This window comes from Chenopodium album, chromosome 7 (assembly GCF_948465745.1).
Source record: "Chenopodium album chromosome 7, dcCheAlbu1.1, whole genome shotgun sequence".
Taxonomy (NCBI): domain Eukaryota; kingdom Viridiplantae; phylum Streptophyta; class Magnoliopsida; order Caryophyllales; family Amaranthaceae; genus Chenopodium; species Chenopodium album.
Genome location: NC_137840.1, coordinates 656,083 through 672,284, shown reverse-complemented (window position 1 = coordinate 672,284; position 16,202 = coordinate 656,083). Strand labels below are relative to the sequence as shown.

The window sequence follows — 16,202 nt, the reverse complement described above, 5'->3', positions numbered from 1 at the left end:
AAAAAGAAATAAGTATTAGACTTTATTAATAAGGGACTATCAATAAGGAACGGAGGGTGTAAAAGTAATTATATTTATTAGTAGTTTTACTTACGGAGTCGTCCTACTTACTAAATTTTGTATATATTGTCTTTACTAATATAGACGAGATTATTAATATGTATATTATACTCTCAAATGTATAAAATTAGAGACATAAACTTTTTCGTGAATGTACCTACATTTTTTTTTATAAGGAAAACCTACGTATCTAGAATGGGTGAAGATGCAATGAACATGGAGGGTGTGGCATAATAGATAAAAAAAAAAAAAAGGTAAAAGTGATGAGATGGGAGGATGATCAAGATCTTGACCAAGTTCCAATGTCCCGGCAAGCTCCACGTGGTCTGACACCTCAACACTCTCTTTGTTTCCTTTGACTTTTTGACCGCACGTGAACACGCCTTGCTCCCTTTTCCACCTGGCTTTTTGCCTTGTGTTTTCTTGTCTCTATACACTTTCCTCATTTCACTCCTTTTTCTCATTAAATCTATTTCTTCAAAATTAATCATAAAATATAAGGAAATTTTGCAAATTGCAATCATTTAAAATTCGTATTTTGCAAATTGCAGTCATTTAAAAAAAAAATTGCAAATTGCAGCCCAAAAGTTCATATAAATTATAAATTGCAGTCTGATTCAACTTTTTCATCGGTTTACAAGTTGAAAAATCTTCGATTAAGGTTTTAGGGGCCATTTTAGCTCTTAAGGGTCCGAATTGAGCTCGGAATTAGCAAAAAAATAACGCAAGTATCTCGTTTTGCGTAACAAAAGTGTATCGATTTGTGGGAAACTGTAAATATGAGACACTTACGTTATTTTATTGCTAATTCCGAGCTCAATTCGGGCCCTTAAGGGCTAAAAATGACCCCGAAAACCTTAATCGAAGATTTTTCAACATGTAAACCGATGAAAAAATTGAATCGGGCTGCAATTTACAATTTATACGAACTTTTGGGCTGCAATTTGCAAAAAAAAATTTAAATGGCTGCAATTTGCAAAATACAAACTTTAAATGGCTGCAATTTGCAAATTTTCCAAAATATAATAATAAATTCATAGCATGGGTAGTTAATTTTTAAAGGAAAAATGCTAAAAATAGTCCTTAGAACTACATATAAGCATTAAATTTACACTTGAAAATCATTAAAAGTTTATTATAAAAAAAATAAACACTAATTACACTGATTTGCGCGTGTTTTTATCATAAATTCTTAATTTTATACAATTTCTAAGAGTGTATTTAATGTTTATATATAACCCTTAGGGCTACATATAGCATTATCCATTTTTTTTTTTTTTTTTTTTTTTATTATCAATTAGCATTACCCATATTTAAATAAGCTTGTTTGGACTCTTAGGCAAATTTTATTCAAGAGTATTGAGTGAAGGGTTTATTTATTTATTTATTGACAGAAATTTGATAATGTATGTAATGAAGAGAGAAATCTAATAATGTAGGTAATGAGGAGAGAATAGAGAAAAATAATGTATGTAATGAAGAGAGAAATCTAATAATGTAGGTAATGAGGAGAGAATAGAGAAAAATAACAACTTAATAAAGAAAGAAAAAATTTGTTTCACATAATATAAAACATATGTAATAATACTCCCTCCGATTTTAAATACTTGCTCCATTTCTATTTTTTGCACTACTTATTCGTCCTACTTTGACTAATGTTTGTGATTTATACATAAGAAAAAATATAGTCTTGTGGGTACTTGTTGGAATAATCTCAAAGAATAGTTTATTAATTTTCAATTGTTAGAATTTATACTTATTGATAATTAAAATATTAGTGATCAAAGATTAGTATCGGCATGCGTGCCCCAGAGAAATGGAGCAAGTATTTAAAAACGGAGGGAGTATTGTGTAAGCCTAAAGGAGGAATTTATAAATGTTGACAATTTATGTACTACCTCTGATTCGCATTACTCGTAACAAAAGAATATCTTATGCCTCACAAATAATATCTTTTTGTTACGAGTAATGCGAACCAGAGGTAGTACTTGAATAGTTGTATGTCATTAGGTGATTAGAGCCAAGGCAAGGTTTCATTTTGTACAAATTAATAAATACTTTATAGACCTAAAAAAGGGATCATTATTGTTGACAATATATTTATATATACTTGTATGTCATTAGGTGATTACCACACGATTTTATTTGGTACGACTTAGGGCCTGTTCTGACTGGACTGAACTGAACTGAACTGAGCTGAACTGAACTTATTGGAGCTAAACTGAACTGAACTGAATATTTCACGAGAGAAGGAAATTAAGAGCTGAATTGAATTGAACTGAACTTATTAGAGCTGAAATAAACTAAACTGAAAAATAATCTAAAAAGAATATGCCTAAAGTATATATGTTAAATAATCTTGTTAAGATAGTATGTAGATATACACATATACAGTACGTAATACCATCTGCGTTAAATATTATTTGCAACGATTTGACATAAAGTAGAGAGGAAAAATGTTTAATCGTTGCAAATAATATGTAACGGAGTTAGTATTTAAATTTACTTAGAAATGAAAGTTTAATACTTGAATTATTTTAATATTGCATAAGTGGAATGTACTTAATCTAATGTAGTTTGCATCCATAAGCTAAGCTTTATTTATTTATTTTTATTTAGAAAGCATCCATAAGTAAGTATTTATTTATTTATTGAGAAAGCATCCATAAGCTTAATTAAACTAAATATACATTGTGCTGTAAAACAAAATGGTGGAATGTGTCATTTTTTATTATCTAATTTTTATTATCATATAGAATAGTTTTGATTAAATATTGACAAAGCCTCATAGTAGACTTAATAATATAGTTTTTTTTTTTTTTTTTTTTTTTTTTTTTTTTTTTTTTTTTTTTTTTTGAATAGTATTAATATAGCTTTTGAGATACTACTATATTTTTAAGTAAGAAAATATATACTTTAAGACTTGTTTTCAATTTTTACACTTAATTATTTATTTTTACAGCTTACAACTAATTGGCAACTAACAGCTATACATACAACCAACAATTATTATCACAGCTAACAACTACCTCTACTGTTACACTTTATCGAACACGTCCTATATAAATGTACTCAATATGAACGTCCTACTCAATAGCCCCGTCAAAAATATGAATAAAAAAATGAGCATTGTTAGTAGTTCACTAATTTTTTACAAGAGATATAAGGATTAGCCCCTATTCTTTTGAACAAAATGACGATGAATTAGAATGTAGCTAAGTTAAATTGAATAGAATATTAATACTATCTCCATTAATTATTATGTATGATTTTTAGATATAATTTGTGAAGTATAAAATTTTTTCAAAGTATATATAATAATTAGCGAAGATAGTAGTAATAATAGAGTTGATTTGAATAAACTGAAGTAACTTACATTTTGAAATACATTTAAAAGAATAGAGTCTAAAAGAAACTAACATTCTTCTTAATACTTGACAATATTTTAACCTTTACAACATTTTCAACTATCCTACACATACACAATATTTGAATGTCTTATTCTTAAAATTAAATAAAAATAAACATGGGTCAAATAAAAGCAAGGGACCAAATACAATAAATAAAATGAATAAAATACAAGTTCATTTTGATATATATATATTTTTTTTTTATTTATTGAAAACGGGGTTGGCTAGCTAAACATAATAAAGGTCTCTTAAGTCTTATGCGCATGAAATTGAGATGAGAGATCTCCATTAAAACTCCTTTATCATACTTACTATGCGGAGAATGATACCCTAGCTAATTCTTATTATTATTTTATTATTTTATTATTTCTTTTACTTTAATAAGGAAAAATAATTCCATATTACAAAGGGCCAACCTAATTCATCCTTATTACCGTTAAATTACATAGTGGGTACTACGCCGTAGTATTACATATTCTTGTGCTTCAACAAGTGATACTCGTATGTAGTATATACTTGTATTTATTACCGTATATGTATATGTATATGTATATGTATATGTATATGTTAAATATATACACACTAGCTACTATTCTACAATTGGATCTGCTCACTTGATGCTTAAAGTCTAACTCAAAGGGCATTACTATTGCAGTTTGCAGATCAAAACATATTTATTTTTTTTTTAAAAAAAAGGTTCTTGGTCAAAGCTCAAGCATTAAACTACAAGTTGGCAAGAAATACAAAGCAGATTTATTTTTGTCAACGTTGTTGAAGATCTAACAAGTTGCTAGAGAGTAGAGTGAAGATCAAGCTTGTTGTTGAAACAAGGAAGAGGAAAAATCAGATCAGTGCGTTTTTACTACTACTACTACTACTACTACTACTCAAGTTTTATATATGTATATCATAAATCAGCAAGCGAAAAAGATTGATACTTGATTAGTTTCGATTGATTCATCGAAGGTAGAATAGTAGATGTGTTGGGAATCATGTCGGGTTATGATGGAGGAGGAGGGCATGGACATGGACTTATGGGATCAGGTGCATCGCACTCGTCTTATCTGCATCAACTTCTGCAGAACAACAACAACAACAACAACCAGCCTTCAGAGTCTCAGACCACTTCTGAGTCTGCAGACGTCGACAGATCAGATCCTGCAGCAGCAGGCGCAACAAGCTCTGGAGGAGGAGGACCGATGAGACGGCCTCGAGGCAGGCCTTCTGGATCCAAAAACAAGCCTAAACCACCTATTGTAGTCACCCGAGACACCCCCAACGCGCTGAGATCTCACATGTTGGAGGTGTCTTCGGGTGCAGATGTTATGGAATCTCTTTCAGCATATGCCAGAAAGAGGGGGAGAGGAGTCAGTGTCATCAGTGGTACTGGTACTGTCATGGATGTTACCCTGCGCCAGCCTGCAGACAGTAGCAGCGTCGCCACACTACACGGGAGGTTCGAGATACTGTCGATTACAGGGACTGTACTGCCCCCTCCTGCGCCCCCTGGGGCAGGAGGCTTGTCCATATTTTTGTCAGGAGGGCAAGGGCAGGTCGTTGGGGGCTGCGTGGTGGGTCCGCTGCTCGCTTCTGGGCCTGTCATGCTGATGGCAGCCTCATTCTCTAATGCAGTTTTCGAGAGGCTTCCATTGGATGATCATCAGGAGGATGTGCAGGTGCCTCCTGATCATCCTTCAGCAGCAGCAGGAGGAGGAGGAGGAGAAGGTAGCGGTACTACGGGTGGTGGAGGTGGTTACGGGTTTCCTGTGGCTGGAGGTGGTGGTGATCATCATGGTCTAATGGGTTGGGGTGCAGCTGCTCCTCGTCCACCATTTTAGTTTACTTTTTCTACTACTAGTACTAGTAAAATATATAGCTGGTTGGTTTTGATTAATTGATTGATTGAATTGAGTAGTTAGGATTTGAGAGGTAGATCAAATGCGAAGCACAAACTAGTACTGCCTTTGGAAGCAGTTTTTTCTGCTCAAACAATTGTTCTGATTTCTGTTTTTCACTTGACTGTCTTCAGTTTCATATTGCTAACTATATTTGTTCATTCATTCATTAAAAAAAAAAAACAAGTCGAAAACAAGTATGTACAAAAGCACCACATTATAACTTTTACCCTCAAGTATCTTAGAGAGAGCTTAATAGAACCTCTAGATATTATGATACGGTTATTAGAAGTACAAATTGAAGAATCTACCTCATACTCGACTATCACAATGGATTTGTTTCGGTCATTTGCCACCAAGCTGTGAAAGGTGCCAGCATACCATGCCCTTTGAAACTAATTAAAACCACAAATAAAGTCTGAGATGTGATCATATATGTGAATTCTAAACTGAAACAGGTAAAGCTAGGATTGGAATTACATACCTTTTTATGCATCACTTGTACTAACATATCTGGTCTGGTTTGAGGAACGAAATGGCAGCATGGTTAGCATTTCAACTCGACTGCAGAATCGTCATTCTATTGCAGCAAACAATTGTCAGGAGTATTTCAGATACACAAAATGGGCAACTAGCCTAAATTAGTAAACCTAATTACGATTTGATCTGTTTGATAAGTGCTTATAATTTATAAACAAGAGGTTTTATTATGTTTTCAAAATATTTGTTGTGACTATAAGTATTATGTAAGTTGTTCCAATTTGTTCCATTAATTAAGTTTATGTTTGATTTTTTCATAAATATGTTTTAGAGTGTGACATTTTCATAGAAGTTTGCAAGATAGATTTTTAGTATGCTTTGAATTAGGATTTCTGAAATCTTTCCTGAATGCCAGAAGAAGAGCAGAGTTAGTGCTTGGTATAGCACCTTGCCATAATGTTACCAACCCGTATTTATAGGGATTTATAGCCGTCTTTTTTGTGATGTCAACTATCAGAGGATGACAAGGGCTACCCTTGATGGGCTAAAGGGTTGCCTCCTTTCATGGGTTGGTAATTCAAAGGTGTCAATAAGTGTGTTTTGATAGGTTGTCGTATACCTGTCAAAAATAAATTCCTAACAAATCCAACTAACAATGTAGAAGGGTAAGTAAGGTCAAATCCACAGGGAGATGGTATTCAATCTAACCTCTAAGAAATTGGAGAAACTAAACAAATCATGAAATTTGAATAGAAAAGTAGTCTAAAATAAAATAGGAATAAAACAATTAACAAAAAGACCTAGGGTTATAGTTCACCATTTTATAGTTCTAAGTCTATTAAATATCAATAACAGATTAAAACAGGGACATGGGAGTTGGTACCTAGGCCTACGGGGGTGAATGTTGTTAATTGTATGTGGCTTTTTAAGCATAAATACAAGTCTAATGGTGACCTTGAAAGGCACAAAGCTCGTCTTGTATGTGATGGCAGGTCGCAGGAAATTGGTGTGGATTGTAATGAGACCTTCAGTCCAGTAGTTAAACCGGCCACTATTCGAACCGTTCTAAGTTTAGCTTTGGCTAAAAAGTGGTCGATACATCAATTAGATGTCAAAAATGCCTTCTTACATGGTGATTTGCAGGAAACTGTTTATATGCATCAACCCCCGGGTTTTAATGATCGAAGAGCTCCCTCTCATGTTTGTCGGCTCCGAAAGGCCAGCGTTTTGCAAATTTTCTAATCAAATTGGGTTTTGTCATTGCTAAGAGTGACAACTCTCTTTTTACTTTCCGACAGGGTGGTGATATGGCATATTTGCTTCTTTATGTTGATGATATTATTTTAGCTACTTCATCTGACAGGTTGCGCACATGGATCATATCTCAATTGCAACTGAGTTTCCTATGTCTGACTTGGGGCCTCTGAGTTATTTTTTAGGGATTGCAGTGACTCATACTCCTTCTTATTTGCTACTTTCACAGGAAAAGTATGCACCCAGGAGATTTTAGAGCGTGCAGGTTTGGCCTCTTGTAAACCGGCAGCCACTCCAGTTGACACTAAGTCTAAACTTAGTGCAGATGCAAGACCACCTTTTCGGGATCCTACTTTGTATCGCAGTTTAGCAGGTGCTCTTCAGTATCTCACTTTCACCAGGCTAGATATTGCCTATGCGGTACTACAGGTGTGTCTTTTTATGCATGATCCCCGGGAACCTCATTATGAGGCATTGAAACGCATTCTGCGTTATGTTTAGGGTACCATTGATCACGGCTTACATTTATATTCGACTGTTTCTCATCGATTGATTACTTACATTGACGCTGACTGGGGAAAAGATCTCCGAGTTTGAGGGACGGCCTTGACGGGGTCGTCAAGACTTGGGTGGGGGAGCATGTCACGACTCATATCCCACACCCTTGATAGCGTCAATGCAGTCGTATGGGAAGTAGGAAACAACTTGGGCCAAGGGAGATGCCCATGGGTGCTAGTAAGCACCTTCCCCCTATAGAGCTTTATATAGCACCAACCCCTGCTGGTAGTGAACACCGCATTGACAGTAACACAATAATGGGTCATTTGGGAGACCAAATGGAATCCAAATGAGCCCAAACTTGGTGGTCACCGTTTTTGGACCCAAGGAACACAATGGTGCAGCCAGATTTTCAATGAGAAGTCCAGAACCTTCTAGAATACGCTAGGAGACTCGGGATGCGTCCGGAAGCTTCTAGAAGTTTCTAGGTTTCTCTTGTACATACTTGTAATCTCTAGAGTAGTTTGGAATACTCCGGAAAGATGTACATATGAGTAGGAGATCATAAATGTATAGAAAGCTCTAGAAAAGTTAGCTTCTAGGACCCTCCATTTGAGGAGGTTAGAAGGACCTAGAGTAGAACATTCTAGTTACTTGAGAGGCCTATAAATAGGGACCTTCCCCTCATTTTGTAATCCATCCAAGCATTTGTAAACACTCTTTCTCAAGCAATACAAAGTTCTCTTAAACTTATTCCCTCACTTGTGCTTACTTACTCACTTACTTTAGCTTTCGTTGCCATACTTGCTATAAGCAATACTCGGGGTAAGCCTTGACTAGCAACCTTGGGGAAGGAAGTTAGTGGGCGCGCGTGCAAAAGACTTAGGGGATCAGTCAGCACGTGACAACGTGGTATCAGAGCAGCAACGGTCGTGTGGGGCGACGTTCTGTGGGCTTAGCTAGCATTGTATCCTACGAAAGAGAAGTAAGTTCTGAGACGATGGGCAAGAACAAGGAGACTAGTGCATCACAAGTGTTCGAAGGTGGGGAGTCTGAGGTCATTTCTCAAGCCCTCCAGAAGCTTGAGAAGCGAGTGCACAAAGGGGACGAGAAGACGACCAAGCTCGAACTAGCCATGGGGGGCTTGTCCGATGCCATCGGCAAGGTAGAGCTTGACGTGTCATCGCTCAAAGATCAAGTGGTTGACTTAGACAACCGACTTGAGGAGTTGGGCTTGGAGCGTACAACGGAGGCTAACACACTCGCTAATCAAGCCGTAGAGAAGATGATGTGCTAGCTAACCAAGTTGCGTGAGGAGTTCTCGGGGGAAATCCTCGCTTTGAAGAAGGAGAACGAGGTCCTCAAGGAGAAACTCGCTCTTTACCGTGGCAGCGGTAATCGGGGGCGTTACCATTAACGCGGGGCCTAATATGGAGGTCCCTAAGCCACAAAAATTCCATGGGAAGAGAGATGCACGGGAGATTGATTGATAACTTCCTATGGGGCGTCGAAAAATACTTCGACGCTATGCGCTTGGAAAGCGAAGCTTCCAAGATCAACGCTGCCACCATGTATCTTGGATATGATGCCATACTCTGGTGGAGGCGCCGAGAGCTAGATATCAGGAAGGGGACTTGTTCCATCAGTACTTGGGACGAGTTCAAGAAGGATTTCAAGCGGCATTTCTACCCAAAGAATGCCAAGAATCTCTCAATGATGAAGCTGCGGGATCTCAAGCACAACATCACCATCAAGGAGTATATCTAACAATTTTCTACATTGATGCTCGAGATCGACGATCTCTCGGAGGAGAATCAACTCATCTATTTCATCGGAGGGCTACAACGTTGGGCCCAGCAAGAAGTAGAGCGGAGGAATGTGCAGACGCTTGCTGAGGCTATAGCCGTGGCCGAATCCTTGCTCGAATTCAAGGATGCAAAGAAAGATAGCAGAGGTGGCAGCAACAAGGGAAAAGGCGGGGGAGCAAAACCCACCGACCGAAGTAGTAGCAACAGCAATAATCGGTTCGAGAGGAAGGATAAAGATAAGGGCAAGGGCCAATCATCCACTTCTTCCTCGTCGGACAAAAGCAAGCATCGAGACTGCTTCCTATGCGGAGGGACGCATTGGGCTAGGGAATGCCCAGGACGACAAAGGCTCAATGTCATTATCTCTTCGGGTGGCGAGTCGACGGGAGACGAGGCGAGGATGGGGTCGTTGCGCATGATGGGGAGTGTTAAGGCTACATTCAAGGCCGAGGGGAGCAGCGATGTTGTCAAGGTAAGCACACTTCCCTGTCCAAAGGGAAATATAATGTTTGTTGAAGCATTAGTAAATGGCAGGGCTTCTAGGGCAGTTGTCGATGCGGGTGCCTCACACAACTTTATTGCCAAGGAGGAGGCGAGCAAGCTGGGAGTTAAGTATGCAAAGGATCCAGGCACGCTGAAGATCGTAAATGCTTCACCGGTGCCTATCCTTGGCATTGCTAGGAAGGTGCCTCTTTGTTTGGGTGAGGCCGTTCTCATTTGAAAGGGACGGTGCCTATCCTTGGCATTACTAGGAAGGTGCCTCTTTGTTTCGGTGAGGCCGTTCTCATTTGAAAGGGACGGGTTGATGACTATTGTGAAGGACCAAGGAGCATGGTCTGTCCCTATTACTCCGGAGGAGGTCGAGGCTAAGATGATCTCGACCATTCAGCTGGAGAAGGGAGTAAAGAAGGGTCAAGAAACATTCTTGGCCACATTAGTCGAAGACGAACCTTGTGGAAGCGAGGTTCCGACAGAAGTTGCTGGAGTGCTTGAGGAATTTGAAGATGTAATGCCTCCGGAACTACCCAAAAGGCTTCCCCCTAGAAGGTAAGTTGATCACGAGATCGAGCTGGAGCCAGGGGCTAGGCCTCCAGCCATGGCACCCTATCGGATGGCACCCCCGGAGCTTGAGGAGTTAAGGAGGCAGCTTAAAGAGTTGCTAGACGCGGGATTCATCAGGCCATCCAAGGCGCCATATGGAGCACCTATGCTTTTCCAACGCAAGCACGACGAGAGCTTGCGAATGTGTATCGACTATCGGGCTTTGAATAAGATAACGGTGAAGAACAAATATCCAATCCCGCTGGTCGCTGATCTCTTTGACCGCCTAGGAAAAGCCAGGTACTTTTCGAAACTTGATCTCAGGTCGGGATATTGGCAAGTACGCATCGCCGAATGCGACGAGCCTAAAACGACGTGCGTTACTCGCTACGGGCCTTTTGAATTTTTGGTGATGCCTTCGGCCTCACCAACGCCCCGACCATATTTTGCACATTGATGAATAGAATTTTCCAGCCATTTCTTGATAAATTTGTCGTCGTCCATCTCGATGATATCGTCGTGTATAGCGATGATTTAACAAGCCACTTGGAGCATTTGAGACAGGTGTTCCAGGTACTTTGGGAGAACGAGCTATATGTTAAAAGGGAGAAATGCTCGTTCGCTCAGGAAGAGGTGTCTTTCTCAGGGCACCACATCAAGGCTGGAAAGATCATGATGGAGCATGACAAGGTGCGCTCCATCAACGAGTGGGAAGAGCCCAAGAACGTCTCAGAGTTACGTTCTTTTCTTGGGCTTGCGAACTATTACAGGCGGTTCATCAAGAGTTATTCAGCACGGGCAGCACCACTGACCGATCTCTTGAAGAAGATGGTGCAATGGTGCTGGAACGATAAGTGCCAGACAGCTTTCGATAACTTGAAAAAGGCAGTCACCGAAGAACCTGTCTCGGCCTTGCCAGATTACTCTAAGCCATTTGAGCTACATACGGATGCCTCCGATTTTGCTATTGGAGGGGTTCTCATGCAAGAGGGGCATCCAATTGCCTATGAGTCTCGCAAGCTGAATGACACCGAGAAGAGATATCCGGTGCATGATAAAGAGATGACGGCAATCATTCATTGCTTGCGCATATGGAGACACTATCTCTTGGGGAGTCGGTTCACCATCATGACTGACAACGTGGCGACAAGCTATTTTCAAAATCAGAAGAAGCTTAGCCCCAAGCAAGCTCGGTGGCAAGACTTCCTGGCCGATTTTGATTATGTTATGGAGTACAAGCCAGGAAGGTTCAATGTGGTTGCTGATGCTCTTAGCCGCAAGGCCATTTTTGCTAGTGCTAGCAGTGTCGCTAGCAACATCATTGGTCGGATCAAGGATGGTTTGGATCATGATTCAATGGCCAAGGGGCTCGTTGACTTGGCCAAGGAAGGGAAGACCCGACGGTTTTGGGTAGAGGACGGGGTACTCTACACCGTCGAAAGGCGTATCTACGTGCCTAAGTGGGACAACCTTAGGCGCGATGTGCTGAAGGAGTGTCATGATTCTCTATGGGAGGGTGTAGGGAATATTTCAAGCATCATAACCCCAAGCTTGAACCCCACTGTGATCATACACTTAAGTATGGTGGCGTTCCAAAGGGAAAGAAAAGAGAGCAAAAGAGTCGCCAACAAGTTTTAGGAACTTGTAAACCCAAAACGATCCAGGAGATCGTCAACTCCATAAGGTCAGGAACCAAATAGGGTTCGGGGATGAAGGTACGAATCCAATCTACAAAAGGACCCGCCCTATAAAATAGGCCTCTACTTTATTCTACTCGTATTCATGTGCGCTTTTTGACTAACATGCAAACATTATATTAACCCTAAACCTGTTTATCTATGTTGGTTGAATATTAATGCACAAATAAAACTATTATTGGCGATCACTTGAATTAAAATCACATTAGCCTAAACCAAATTATTAATTATCTTATTAAGCGTGATTTCAAGTATAAATTCCCTTTAAACATGCATAAAAGGCGTGATCAAGCAATAACAATAATATATAAATAATATCAAGCAACATAATAATAATCAAGACCATGACAATAATAACAATAAAAATCATATTAATAATAAAGCTTAATAATAATAGCAAGATCCTAGGCATGATACTAACAAGATTAATAACAAATCCTAGCATGTCACTAAGCAATAAAGATCAAAGCTTTTAACCTAACATGGTACTAACATGCTATTAGAAAAGAGCAAAAGCAACCTAAACATGATTGTAGAAAGCATTAAATAATATCCTAACATGATACTAGGAATTAAATAAAATCTAAACATGCTTTCTACATTGTGAAAGAAATAGGGAGTAAGCTATTCTACTTACTTTGAAGCCTCGTACCTCTTTCTAATAACAAAATACACAAGTTAGTAAACTTCAATGAAAATAATAAAGAATTAAATTAGAATCAAAGTAAAATAAAGTTTGAACTAGATTTGGACCAAACCCTCAGAAAATATTAAACCTTGCACGTCTAGGGCGAAGGCAACTTCGAACTTGGCTAGGTGATTCTAAATCTTGTGTATGCGGAATTGTGTTTAATAAAAGGCTAGTTTAGAAAGAGAGAGAAAGAATCAAGTAATTCTTGATGAGAGTTGATGAATAAAAACGGAGGTCGAGGACCCTATTTATAAGGAAAATAGTCCGGAAAATCATAGAATTTGATAAGGAATAAAACTACACGTTGTTGCCAGAAATACACTCTGTCGCGAGGCGACAAGGTCTGTCGCCAAGCGACAGACTTGTCTTTTGGCGACAGCCTGGCTTGCACGCGCTTTCCACGCGGAATCCGATCTTTAACCAAATTGATCTACGGAATCCGTACAGAAGATAAAACGTATCTTTAAAATAATAATATAATAATAAAAACAATAATATTTTATTCCGAATAAAAATCCATCTTAAAATAATTATTAAATCTAATAATATTAGAAATTAAAAGAACCTTCTAGAAACTTCTAGAAAGTTATAATTAATCCTAATAATTTTAGGAATAATAATTAACATTGGGCCCTCCTCTAGATCATTGGGCTGTATGTAAATAATGAACCGGGCCCAGTTTAGTATTATGGCCATAATTTCCTCAATATATTCATCGGAATTGGGCTTATAATATATCGTTGGAAAGGTCTTTTTGAGCCCCATCCAATTACACTATTATTGGACCCTTATCATGGACCAAACTAAACTGGATTGGCTATTTTTAATAAAATAGAGTTGTTTTCAAAAAAAGAGAGAAGATAATCTTTAATAAAACTATACCGCAACACTTGACTTTTCCACACTTTCACCTCATCCGATTATAATTCGACATGAAAGACATTCATCATTGTGTTTGGTTTTGGGGAGACACAAATGGGTCTACAGCGGGACACCCAGGAATCCAACGCACCATGGCGCTCTTGGAGGAGATTTATTATTGGCCTCATATGCGGGATGATATTGAGGCCTATGTCAAGACTTGTCTTGTGTGTCAACAAGACAAGGTGGAGCAACGAGTGTCGGCAGGTCTGTTGCAGCCGTTACCAGTTCCGGAGAGGCCTTGCGAAAGCGTCTCAATGGATTTCGTATCAGCTTTACCCAAGTCAGATGGGTGCGGCTCAATAATGGTGGTCGTGGATCGCTTTTCCAAATATGACACCTTTATCCCGGCACCGAAGGATTGCACCGCGAAGTAAGCCGCTAAGTTATTCTTCAAGAATGTGGTGAAGTATTGGGGCTTACCGCGGAGCAAAATCAGTGATAGAGACCCAAGGTTCACCGCCAAGTTTTGGACGGAGTTGTTCAAGCTCCTTGGGTCGGGACTTCATTTCTCAACGAGCTTTCACCCACAATCAGATGGGCAAACGGAAAGGGCGAATGCTCTGCTTGAGTTATATCTAAGGCACTATGTGGGTGCCAATCAACAAGATTGGGCAAAGTTCATGGACATAGCCCAATTCTCATTCAATTTACAAAGATCCGAGGCAACGCAGCAAAGTCCTTTCAGATAGTCATGGGCCAACAACCCTTGACGCCACAAGCCGTTGCATCGAGTTACACGGGTAGCATCCCAGCGGCCTACAAGCTAGCCAAGGGGTGGCACGAGCAATTGGACATCACGAAGGCATATCTTGACAAAGCCGCCAAAAAGATGAAGAAGTGGGCAGACAAGCATAGACGCCCATTGGAGTTCATGGAGGGCGACTTGGTCATGGTTAAGCTGCTACCTCAGCAATTTAAAGTCTTCCGCAAGGTGCACAAGGGCCTTGTGCGGAAGTATGAGGGACCTTTCTCGATAATTAAGAAGGTTGGGAAGGTTTCCTATAAGCTTGAGCTACCACCAAAACTTAAAATTCACCCGGCGTTCCATGTAAGTATGCTCAAACCTTATCATGAAGATAAGGAGGATCCATCACGGGGTGAGTCACACCGAGCACCAACCGCGGTGGTGACTTCAATTGAACGGGACATCGAGGTTATTGAGGCCAAGAAGGCCATTAGAAAACGAGGTGTGCCAAGCTATCATGAGTATCTTGTCCGATGGAAAGGGCTCCCGGACAGCGAGGCAACATGGGAGAAAGAGGAGGACCTTTGGCAATTTCGGGACAAGATCTCCGAGTTCGAGGGACGGCCTTGACGGGGTCGTCAAGACTTGGGTGGGGGAGCATGTGACGACTCATATCCCACACCCATGATAGCATCAATGCGGTCGTATGGGCAGTAGGCAACAACTTGGGTCAAGGGAGATGCCCATGGGTGCTAGTAAGCACCTTCCCCCAATAGAGCTTTATATAGCACCCCTACTGGAGTTCTAGTGAACACCGCATTGACAATAACACAATAATGGGTCATTTGGGAGACCAAATGGAATCCAAATGAGCCCAAACTTACTTTGAGGAGGTTAGAAGGATCTAGAGTAGAACATTCTAGTTACTTGGGAGGCCTATAAATAGGGACCTTCCCCTCATTTTGTAATCCATCCAAGCATTTGTAAACACTCTCTCTCAAGCAATACAAAGTTATCTTAAACTTATTCTCTCACTTGTGCTTACTTACTTACTTACTTTAGCTTTCGTTGACATACTTGCTGTAAGCAATACTCGGGGTAAGCCTTGACTAGCAACCTTGGGGAAGGAAGTTAGTGGGCGCGCGTGCAAAAGACTTAGGGGATCAGTCAGCACGTGACAGGGAGCTCTCCAACCAGCTGTGCCGCTTCCTACATAAAATTGAAGAAGTAAGGGGTTTAGGGGGAAAAAAAAAGACGAAGAGAAAATTATTTAAGCAGCTTACCAGAGTGGATCAGTCTACCCTATTATTAATTTTGAAATGCCTAGATCACTAATTTTTGGGACAAAGTCATCCCAACTTTCAGTATTAAGATATTATGAGGCTTAAAATTCATGTGTATTATTCCAAGAGTATGCAGGTATCTTAAGCCGGATACAATACCTCTAATCAAATTAATCATCCGAGCTGTTGGAGTATTGGTAGGAGTATACAAGTCTATTGACGAAATTCTTTGTTCTTTCTATTGAAATTCAGTAGAGAAGATCGAATTTGTTTCCTCCAGTAACACTTTAGAGTGATCATATATAAGGTCCGACAGATTACAAAAGCAATGTTCAAAGCATACATAATCAAATTCGTGGTCAAACTCTTTTCCAAAACAACGCACTATATTCAGATGTTGATCAGAATCACGTCCAGCTTGTAACATGCGGTTACTATCTTTTCAATGGCCACAATACGCTCATGAAAGTCATCTC

At 39.5% G+C, this 16,202-nt stretch overlaps 1 pseudogene; it reads left to right on the top strand.

The window, feature by feature from the left end:
* The first annotated feature begins 3,828 nt into the window (after positions 1-3,828).
* LOC145640744 (AT-hook motif nuclear-localized protein 27 pseudogene) lies at positions 3,829-5,513 on the top strand (annotated as a pseudogene).
* Positions 5,514-16,202: the final 10,689 nt, after the last annotated feature.